Below are 6,000 nucleotides of genomic sequence, written 5' to 3'. Positions count from 1 at the left end.
GTTTGGAGAGTGAGGTAAGGATCTTTGGAAAGGACAAGAATCAGAGCACTTCTGGACTTTGTGGTAGCAGCAAACCATGGGGTATCTTTAGGGCTCTGACACAAGCATACATCAGTTCTTCCCCTTTTCAAACTCCCAGGAAAGTGTCAGCTTTGCTTAGCTCAGGTGATGAGTCTGCCTCTTGGCCAGGGCACCTTCATTAACAAAGGGGAGACCTGGGTTCTAGGCAAAACACATTTCCATTACCAGAAGCTGAGAGAATGGATTTGTGAAACAAAACTTTAGGTGTTCATTATAATTTTTCACATGTCACTATGTCATGGGCAGTCATTTATGGCAGCACACACAGATCTAACCTTCTAAAAAGCGCAGTAATTTCTTGGCATGTATGTCAAAACCTTTCTTTTATTTTTTTATTTTTTATTATTATTTTTTTTTAATATTTGTACCTTCCAACATTTTGTATTTCTTTTTTTTTTTTTTTTTTACTTTTTTTTTTAAATTATACTTTAGGTTTTAGGGTACATGTGCACAATGTGCAGGTTTGTTACATATGTATCCATGTGCCATGTTGTTTTGCTGCACCCATTAACTCGTCATTTAGCATTAGGTATATCTCCTAATGCTGTCCCTCCCCCCTCCCCCCACCCCACAACAGTCCCTGGAGTGTGATGTTCCCCTTCCTGTGTCCATCAGTTCTCATTGTTCAATTCCCACCTATGAGTGAGAACATGTGGTGTTTGGTTTTTTGTCCTTGCGATAGTTTACTGAGAATGATGTTTTCCAGTTTCATCCATGTCCCTACAAAGGACACGAACTTATCATTTTTTATGGCTGCATAGTATTCCATGGTGTATATGTGCCACATTTTATCCTACAAGAAAACCTAGGCAATACCATTCAGGACATAGGCGTGAGCAAGGACTTCATGTCTAAAACACCAAAAGCAATGGCAACAAAAGCCAAAATTGACAAATGGGATCTAATTAAACTAAAGAGTTTCTGCACAGCAAAAGAAACTACCATCAGAGTGAACAGGCAACCTACAGATTGGGAGAAAATTTTTGCAACCTACTCATCTGACAAAGGGCTAATATCCAGAATCTACAATGAACACAAACAAATTTACAAGAAAAAAACAAACAACCCCATCAAAAAGTGGGCAAAGGAAATGAACAGACGCTTCTCAAAAGAAGACATTTATGCAGCCAAAAAACACATGAAGAAATGCTCATCATCACTGGCCATCAGAGAAATGCAAATCAAAACCACAGTGAGATACCATCTCACACCAGTTAGAATGGCCATCATTAAAAAATCAGGAAACAACAGGTGCTGGAGAGGATGTGGAGAAATAGGAACACTTTTACACTGTTGGTGGGACTGTAAACTAGTTCAACCATTGTGGAAGTCAGTGTGGTGATTCCTCAGGGATCTCGAACTAGAAATACCATTTGACCCAGCCATCCCATTACTGGCTATATACCCAAAGGACTATAAATCATGCTGCTATAAAGACACATGCACACGTATGTTTATTGTGGCACTATTCACAATAGCAAAGAGTTGGAACCAACCCAAATGTCTTTTATTTTTTAGTTTGAGTGTTAATGGACAAATAATAATTGTATATATTTATGGGGTACAATGTGATGTTTTGAAACATGTATGTATCAACTGTAAAAGGATCATGTCAGGCTAATTAGCATACTCATCACTTCTAATATTTATCATTTCTTTGTGATAAAAATATTTAAAATTATCCCTTTTAGCTAGTTTGAAACATACATTATTATTAACTATGGCCACCTTGCTGTTCAATAAAACACCAGAACTTGTTCCTCTTATCTAACTGAAATTTTGTACCCATTGACCAATGTCTCCCTTCTCCCTGACCCCACCTCTCCTCTATCTGCCTTCTCCTTAGCCTCTGGTAGCCACCATTCTACTCCCTCCTTTTATGAGTTCAACTTTTTAAAATTCCACATATAGGTGAGATCATATGGCATTTGTCTCTCTGTGCTTGGCTTATTTCACTTAACATAATGCCCTCCAAGTTCATCCATGTATTTGCAAATGACAGAATTTCCTGTTTTTCTAAAGGCTGAATAGTATTCCATTGGGTATACATACACCACATTTAAAAAATTAATTAATTTATTGACAGACACTTAGGCTGTTTCCCTATCTTGGCTATTGTGAGTAATGCTGCAGTGAACGTGGGAATGTGCGCATCAAACTATTTCAATTCCTTTGGGTTTATACCCAGTAATAGGACTGTTGGATCATATGGTAATTCTGTTTAGTTTCTTAAGGAAAACCTTTCTGAACAGGGACCATTATCTTGGACCTTCTTCACGTATGATCAGACTAGGTGGTATTAAACTACAGGGCTTTTAGTTAGCCCTTTGTTTTCACACGCTTTGCTGACCTCAGAACCTCTATCCCAGCCCACACTGCTTAAAGAGCATCGAAAACTAATCCCGTCCTGACATTCTGATTTTGGAGCCAACCTCTTGGAATAAAAATCAGTTTGCATCTGGGGGCAGGGACTGTCTATTTTAAATTCCAGGTAGAGTTACAGAGAACTCAATTAGCAAACTTGCAGCGGCTGGTTATTTCCATAATAATAGCTCTCATTTATTAAGCCCCTATCGTCTGCTTGGTACATTACCTACTTTATCTCTACTCCTTATTGCAACTCTAGGAGTCAGGTGCTGCTAGCCGTCAGGGACTCAGAAATTGAGGCACAGCAAATGTTAACCACTTGGCCAAGTCACAGAAAAGCTGCACTGGGATTTGAAATCAGGTTCATTTGACCCTAAACCCTTGGCTGTTCCCATGCTGCCATGCAGCTGCTTTTAACCTACACTCAGTAGCTCTACCCACGCCTCTTTCTCCAGCTTCCTCTTGTGTTTGTTTAGATATCTACCTCTAGCCATACACTGGAAACTCTGAAAGTACAGACTGTTTTTCAGTTATCATCATGTACCCCATCATTGTGCTTTACACAAAGCAGATGTTCTTTTTCTCTGTCATATGGTCTGTTATATTCTCTCTCTGTACACACTCTCACATGTATACTCATACATGTGCACACACACCTATCTATGGGGAGAGTGAGTTGTTTCAGATGATATAAATGGCTGTTGAGTCTTTACATTTTCTTATAGATAATTTCTAAAGTTAAATACCCAGCAATACCCTTCGTGTAGCAACTGCCTAAATAAAAACGTTGAAAACCTGAATGGCCCCTCTCTAAAAAGCACAGGGAATAAAAACTTTAAAATCTCTAGAGCAACATCAAATGTTCCCTCAATAATTGACTCAACTTTGCTCAGGCTCAGAGGTAGACAAATGAGGCTAAATAGTCTTTAAAGATAAACAATAATGAGTACAAAGTGGATTTTAAGAAGTCAATAATAGTTGGCTTCTGGAAATAGTTTGAAATCGTTGTTTTGTTTTGTTTTTTGTAAGATACAAAGTTTGCAAAGGGGATGAAAAATCAGAATTGAGGAAATTTTGGGGGCAAAAATCAGACCCCAAATTACTGATAGTAAGAATAAGGGGATCTGGATGTGAGGGGGAAAAATGGGAAAGAGGGAGTCCGAATTATCCAACTTTTCTCCACTATCCATTAGAGTTTGTTGGTAAAAGTAGGCCTTTGGTAAATCCTATAGAAATAATTCTGTATCATTAATCCAAAGGGCAATTGGTTGAATTGCCTTTCTTTATCTAATTTTGAGTTTATAAATGTACTTATAAAATATATTTTTAAAAAAACCTGCAAGTAAATATGTGGTTTTCCTGATTTATTGGAATGAAGACACTTTCTCTTAACGTCTAAAGATAGCTCTCAAACTGTCCTATGTATAAGGATTAGCTGGATAAAATTTCTTCAAATTGCAGATTCCTAGGCCACCCCCAACCCTGCCAAAAATCTAAGTTACTTAGATTGTGGTTTAATCCTTGACTCTGCGCTTTGAAAATAATCTTAGGTGATTCAGATGCAGGATCCTAAAACTGTACTTCAATAAATATTGGTTTATGTAATAGTGTTAATAATGTGATTAATGAAATACTAGATACAAAGTACCTTTATAACAAATTAATGGCCTAAAATTCATTTTTCATCTTTATAATGTATGATTATTAGATGTACTATATTCATGAATATGTAGAAAGGAGCAGAAGTCTCAGTACCATGTGGTTATAGCTATCAGGGAGGAGTGTATGGAACTTAGGACATAGTTTGAATGGGTATGAAGAACCAATCAGAGTTGGGATGGTTAGAGAGCTGTGGCCCACCTCACCTTAAAGGCAGAGAAGGGGGACTCCAATGACTCTGTGTGTGTGTGTGTGTGTGTGTGTGTGTGTGTGTGTGTGTGTGTATCTTTCTTAATCTCTTTCACATTTGCACTCAATGTTGACATAGCAAAATGACTCTCAGAGTGTTGCTGGAAATGTGTCTTTACTGGTAGATACTGCCTGAATCTATTTATCAATAAGTACATCTAGTTATAAGGAGGACATTTTTGCCTTTGTGAAAGTAGTCACAAATTTATAGGCTAAGGCTGAGAAACGATAGTATTAAATGAACAAAATAAAAGCTCAGAAATGAGATTTCAGGTTTGTAAGATAAATAGCCTGTATTAGTCAGTTCTTACACTGCTATAAAGAAATACCCAAGACTGCGTAATCTATAAAGAAAAGAGGTTTAATTGGCTAATGGCTGTACAGGAAGCATAGCAGCACCTGCTTCTGGGGAGGAATCAGGGGGCTTTTACTCATGGCAGAAGGCAAAGTGGGAGCAGGTGTCTTACATGGCAGGAGCAGGACCAAGAGCAAGATGGGGGAGGTGCTTCCCACTTTTAACAACCAGGTCTCATGATAACTCACTCACTATCACAAGAATAGCACCAAAGAGATGGTGCTAACCCATTCATGAGAACTCCACCTCCGTGATCCCATCACCTCCCACCAGACCCCACCTCCAACACTGGGTATTACAATGTGACATGAGATTTGGTGGGGACACAGACCCAGACCATATCAGAGTCTGCATAGGAGGATCCTTCCTCCTCAGGAAGATGGTCAAACCTCATAGAGGTAGTTTCAAACCACAGGACAATGTCTATGTCTTCACAGAGAAGAAGCACTGTTAATTCCTGTGAGTTTTATTAAAGTTACAATGGATTGATTGACTTATGGAATCATGAGTAAAACCTCTTTATGTGTCCTTTTCAAAAGGAATCTCTAACTGGTAGGAATATTCCTTAACTTTAGCATAGTTTGAACAACAAATTCACTGTAGACATAAATCACTACAAATCTAACGTAGCCTTCTAAGCTACTAATTGAGTTTTTGAACTCTTCAGTTTTAACATTTAATACTAATATACTGTGTAATTTAATGTAAATAATTTTAAGTTAGTTAAAACAGGTTCGGATTTAGTTCAAGGTATATAAAACCAATGAGCTATACAACAGAAATCAGTTGATCTGTTGATTCAGCATGGTTCAAACTGGTTTTAAGCCAAAAAATTAGTCCAACTCAAAGTGAAAAACAGATTCAAACCAGTTCCTTTTAACCTGCTTAGTTACTGTTTTACCTCCTACAGCCTTTTCATCCAGTAACCTCACCATAAATCTCGCCATCATTAGAAGCTGCATTGCCCCTGACATTTTCATTTCAGGCAACCCATTCTTGAGCCACCACAACTTACTCTTCCAGATGCTTCCATATTTTCTTAACTGTAACAGTTCTTGCCTCATTACCTCTGCTCCATAACTCCATGCCTTTTTCACTATCCATCCTTCTGATGTCTCTATTTTCCTCTTCGCCCAACTTAGATTCCATTTACAATCCATTGTAGCCACTTCCTTGAAAACACCTCGGCTTACTTCTTCTCACTCCCTTCCTGTGCACTGTATTTGTAGAGCAAAACCAAACCATGGTCAAACCCAACTGTTCACTTTTTCCATGCCTATCCTGGAGAA

Source organism: Nomascus leucogenys, chromosome 1a (genome assembly GCF_006542625.1).
Source record: "Nomascus leucogenys isolate Asia chromosome 1a, Asia_NLE_v1, whole genome shotgun sequence".
Classification (NCBI taxonomy): Eukaryota; Metazoa; Chordata; class Mammalia; order Primates; family Hylobatidae; genus Nomascus; species Nomascus leucogenys.
Note: the sequence above shows the minus strand (reverse complement) of the source record.